We start from the raw sequence: 5,789 nt of genomic DNA, 5'->3' as shown, positions 1-5,789 counted from the left end.
AGAAAAAGTGAAAAGGTGGCCCATACTTTCTCCACTCCAGACCTCCTAATGGAAGCCTGCCCTGCACAGGCAGGTTTGAGGAAGAAAATGAACATGAAATTGGATGTGAGATTTAGTTTTAAATTACTCTAGACAGGACAGAACATTTTTCTAATAAAAAGTGACCAGGAAGCTATGAGATCTGATCAAGATATTATTAAGGGTCAGAAAGAGAGATTTCAGGGAATATGGTTGAAAGAAATGATGGCAGAGAAAATAAACACATTTTCATATTTTTGTTCTATTGGGTGTAGACTATTTAATTAACTAATTGCAATATATATTGTTATGGAAAGGAGTCTACAATATCTGCATAACTTATTGATTAAAACAAATTGGAGGAAAATATGCATATTATGATTCTACTTGGATTTTTATTTTTAAGTGAAAGAAAACTATTGTTTTTGGTGGCCATTATTTTTTCTACTAATAGACACTTTTCCCAGCAATAGGTTAATTGTGTTTCCAGCTATACCTATGCCCCTGGCTAGAGTCATTAATCAACAGGTTGAACCAATCACAATTATTCCCTGGGGTTTTTCAAGCCAAAAGGACAAAGCCCATTTCTTCTCTGGTCACAAAGTTGCAAAGCCAGAGCTGGGAGCTGCTGGTGGTCACATCTTGTGATTCACAGAGCCCCACGATGGGAAAGAATGAAGCCAGCATGTACAGAGACATTGAGATGAAAGACAAAAAGACTGGCTCCCAGTCCTGGTTTCCATCATCCCCAGGACCAATTCTACTCTTTTCCTTCCAAAATGAGGGGTATCTGAACCAACTAAGTCTTTCTTTATTTTTAAAGCCCATTTGCTTTTGTTTCTATCCCTTGAAACCAAAGAATCTCAAAAATATATACGTTTATGTGGTACAATTGTATCTCACAAAAAATATCTGGAAAGATGTAATACATACAAAATTGTTAATGGCAGTTCATTCTGGTCAATGACATTCTTTTACTTTATGCCTTCTATTTTAATTTTTATATCAATTATTTACTATTTCAATAAAGACACATTTAGGAAAAGGAGAACACAAAATAGTATAGCACTAATGAGAGCCCCCCAAAAATATGGTTATACATTAAACAAGGATGGGAAATGAATTTAGAATAATGAACATTTAGCTTAACATTCCCTACACCCCCTTCCCATGTAAAGTTGCTTTAACTCTTTCTTTTTTTAAGTGAAAGGAGGGGAGATAGAGAGACAGACTCCTGCATGTGCCCCAAACAGGATCCACCTGGCAACCCCCCATCTAAGGCCAACGCTCAGACCAACTGAGCCACTGACTGCAGGAAGGGAAGAGGGAGAGAAGGGGGAGAGGGAGAGAAAGAGAAGCAGATGGTTGCTTCTCATGTGTGACTTGACCCAGGTTTGAATCCAGGACGTCCATATGCTGGGCTGATGCTCTATCCACTGAGCCAGTAGGCCAGGGCCACTTTAATTCTTAATACAATGTTTAAAAGGTAAACCTTAGCACTACAAAGAAGTAAAGAGATCATTAAAGTTAAATGTTTGAATAAGTCATATATAGTGAAAGCACTAAAAAATGTATACAGAACCATCAAGTGAAACCTATGGGATGGACCAAATGTAATAGATATGAATGTGCGAGAGGGAGGGAGGCAAAGAGAGAGAGAGAGAGAGAGAGAGAGAGAGAGAGAGAGAGAGAGAGAGGGAGAGAGAGAGAGAGAGAGAGAGAAGAAAACTAAAAACAACCCCTTAGGATCTGCACTGTGGGGCTGCATCTGGGTTACCCATCCTCAGGAGCAGAGACTCCAACTCACCCATCTGCTTCCTCATGCAGCACCCCATATATTACTTGATACACTGTTGGCCCTAGTCTTAGTTATCTACTGCATCATAAATTTTCACAAAATTTAGCATCTTAAGAGAACACAATTTAGTATCTCAGAGTTTCCATGAAGCAGGAATCTGGGCATGGCTTAGCTGGGTGCCTCTCCCTCAGATGACTCACAGCTGCAATCAAGTGTTGCCTAGGGCTGCCATCATCTCAAGTATCAAATAGGGATGATTCTCTTTCAAGTTCACTCATTTGGCTGCAGGCTGACATCAGGTTCTTCCTGGCTATTTGCTGGAAACATTAGTATCTTGACACTTGGGTTATTCCTAAAAAGGCAGTTTGTCTTCCCCAAACTGAAGGAGGTAGAGAGGAAGGAAGGAAGGAAGGAAGGAAGGAAGGAAGGAAGGAAGGAAGGAAGGAAGGGAGGAAGGGAAAGAGAAAGGAGGGAGGGAAGGGAAGAAATAGAGAGAAGACAGAATGAGAAAGAAGGGAAAGCAAAATGAAAGTCACAGTAAACACGGGTGGGGCTGGGGTGGGTACTACTGGAATTTAGTTGGTAGAAACCAGGGATGCTGCTAAACTTCCCCAAAGGTACAAGACAGCAACCACAACAAAGAATCATCTGGCCAAAATGTCAAAAGTGCTGAGGCTGAGAAACCCTGACCCTGAATGTTGAATATTTGCAAACCATTTTATGTACCTTATTTCAATCCTCACACAACCTTATAAGGTAAGCATTATTATCTCTCTATTTATTGTTGAGGAAGCTGAACTTAGAGAATTTCAGTGATTTGCCACCTAGCAAGTATGTAGGGAGGCTGGATTTGAACCAGCTTGGTCGCACTCTATTGCCAGGCTCTTTGTGAAATAGGAGCAGAAATAAGTTTAAAAAAAAAATGAAGTCAGAGAAATGGCAGCATGAGAGATACTCCTGATCTCTCCCCTTGAAATTTCAACAAATTGAATAACTATAATGCAGAGAATGAATCCCAGCTACCCTAGCTGGGCTTGCAGCCATGCCTGAAAGATCTGCACACCAAAAGAACTGAAGATGCGATGAGTTGAAAAGGGGCCAGAAAATAAAACACTTTCATAGTGGACTCTGGAAAGCAGAGAAGCCAGAGGACCAAAGTTTTCTCTTTCTTTGCAGACATGAGAGGTAGGCACATTTAGCTTGGGTTTTATTTTGGAGCCAGGAGAGGTGGAGAGACTGAGGGGCAGAGGGGAAGGAGCTGAATTAAGGTGGGCATAACCAGGAGCAGAGAACACCTGGGTTCTGGTGTTCCGCGTGCATCGCTGGGCGCCACTTGTGATCACCAATGCTGGGCACGCGCACAGCCTGCAGCACTCTCTCGATCTGCGCATGCTTAGCCCATGGAGTTCAGCCTGCGAAGCACTGAGGCACACTCAGTCTGCACACACTTAGCCTGCAGAGTTCTGTGTGCATAGCACTCAATCACATAGCCCCTGCTCTACCCACAGCCCACACTTGGTGCAATATCAGAGAAGACCAAAGTGCAGCCCCCAGCCTTCCAGAATCCACCTCCCACCTTTCAGGCTACAAAGTGGGGTCGTGGCAGATTCCCCACAGCTGACTCACTGGGACCACTTTCTCCCCTGAAAGGCAGAGGTGTCCCCTGTTTGATCCCCTGGTCTGCTGAGACATATAGAGGAGCACCCTGAGACCTAAGACTGCCATTGCTAGAGCCATAAAGCTGCAAAGCTGTAAAGCTGAAACTCTACAGCCCTAACAACAAGCCCACCCACCAATGTGACTTCGGCCCTGCCTACATCATAATGACAGCAAGGCCTCAGCGGAGTTTCACCCAAGATTCTCACAAAGCCTAAACTTACAGTACAGCAACACCTACTTGGGAAAAAAGTAACCTCTCAAAACTGAAAAAAATATTTTTTTCTTTTTCTTGTTTTTTCTTCTTTCCTTTTTCTTTTTTCTCTTTTTCCCATTTGAATTTCATTATCCTTGGTTTTTATATTTTTTATTCTTATTTTTTGTGAGTATTTTTTTTCTGTATTTTTCTGAAGTTGGAAATGGGGAGGCAGTCAGACAGACTCCCGCATGTGCCCGACCAGGATCCACCTAGCATGCCCACCAGGGGGCGATGCTCTGCCCATCTGAGCCGTTGCTCTGTTGCAACCAGAGCCATTCTAGCACCTGAGGCAGAGGCCACAGAGCCATCCCCAGCGCCTGGGCCAACTTTGCTCCAAAGGAGCCTTGGCTGCAGGAGGGGAAGAGACAGAGAGGAAGGAGAGGGGGAGGGGTGGAGAAGCAGATGGGCGCTTCTCCTGTGTGCCCTGGCCGGGAATCAAACCTGGGACTCCTGCATGTTAGGCTGACGCTCTACCACTGAGCCAACCAGCCAGGGCCTATTTTTAATACTTTTTCTTTTACTCTTTTTTCTCTCTTCCCTTTTCTTTTTCTTCTTTTCTTTTTTTTTATATAAACTTCATCTTTCTTCAAATTATTATATTTTTACTTTTTGTAGTGTTCTGTTTGTTTTTATTTCTTTTTTCATTTTTTCTCAGTTTTTGTACTTTGTTCTCTGTAATTTTTTTCTACTTATCATTATTTTTAGAATCTTCATTTTTTCACTGTATTTTTCTATTTTTATTTTTCACTTTTTAGTTGTTTTGTTAAATTTTTAACAATACTACTCTCAAATGCCATCAAGGAAGATAAAATCAAATATCATGGATATACGAGACAGAGACATAGTTCAGATGGATGATGAAAAATCTCCAGAAAAAAACCTCAATTATATATACGGAAACCTTGGAGTTAAATGACACAGAATTCAGAATTGAAGTTCGAAAAATAGTGAGATACAAGAAGACACTGACAGGCAATTTAGAGAGCTCAAAAAACAAATTAGTGAATTAAAAGAGTGTTTCCTAAAGGAGATTGAAACTATAAAAAAGAACCAAACAGAGATAAAGAACTCAATACATGAACTAAAAAATGAGGTAGCAAGCTTAGCTAATAGAATAGGCCAGATAAAGGAGAGAATCAGTGACATCAAAGACAGGCAACTAGAGATACTACAGAGAGAAGAAGAGACTTGTGAATTTAAAAAAACTGAGAGAGCCCTACAAGAATTGTCTGATGCCATTGAAAGAGCAATATAAGAATAATGGGTATATCAGGAGAAGAGAGGGAAAAGGGAAAGGAAAGCCTATTCAAACAAATAATTGATGAGAACTTCCCAAGCTTATGGAAAGAGTTAGATCCTCAAATCCAAGAAGCAAACAGAACACTAAGTTACTGTGATCCAAACAGACCTACTTAAGGCACATCATAATAAAATTGTTAAAAATCAATGTCAAAGAAAGAATCCTCAAGGTAACTAGGGAAAATAATATAACATATAAAGGAAGGCACATTACGTTATTATTAGATTTCTCAGCAGAAACTCTACAAGCCAGAAAAGAGTGGACCCAAACATTCAAAGTACCGAAAGAGAGGAATTACCAGCCAAGAATACTATATCCATCAAACTTACCCATCAAATATGAAGAAGTAATAAAAATGTTTACAGACATAGAGAAGCTGAGGGAATTTATCACCAGAAAACCCCCACTGCAGGAAATACTAAAGGGAATTATCTGACCAGATACAAAGAACAAAACAAAACTACAAGTAAAAGCTCCAACAAGATCACAATAAAAACAAGGACAATCTGTGGCAACAATAACATAAAAGGGGAGAGGATAAAGACATACAGTAGCAAAGGAGGATGGAGTACAGAAGCACTCATGAGATAATGGACTCTTGTAAATATGATAATTTTTCTTTTAATAATTATCTAATGGCAACCACCCACTAAAATGCCCCTACTGAAACACATAGCTTAAAGAAAGAAGAAACAGGGGAAAGAAGTATGGAATACCATCAAACAAAAGCAACTGAGAGAAAAACAAAAGAGAAGAAC

General features: G+C 40.4%; 1 non-coding gene across 1 annotated transcript; it reads right to left on the bottom strand.

Moving 5' to 3' along the window:
* Positions 1–4,151: 4,151 nt before the first annotated feature.
* TRNAV-AAC (transfer RNA valine (anticodon AAC)) lies at positions 4,152–4,227 on the bottom strand. Its single transcript has one exon. It is a non-coding gene; the product is annotated as a tRNA-Val (tRNA).
* Between the last annotated feature and the right edge of the window lie 1,562 nt (positions 4,228–5,789).

Source organism: Saccopteryx leptura, chromosome 13, assembly GCF_036850995.1.
Source record: "Saccopteryx leptura isolate mSacLep1 chromosome 13, mSacLep1_pri_phased_curated, whole genome shotgun sequence".
NCBI lineage: Eukaryota > Metazoa > Chordata > Mammalia > Chiroptera > Emballonuridae > Saccopteryx > Saccopteryx leptura.
The sequence above is the reverse complement of the archived record's forward strand: the minus strand, read 5'-3'. Positions and strand labels throughout refer to the sequence as shown.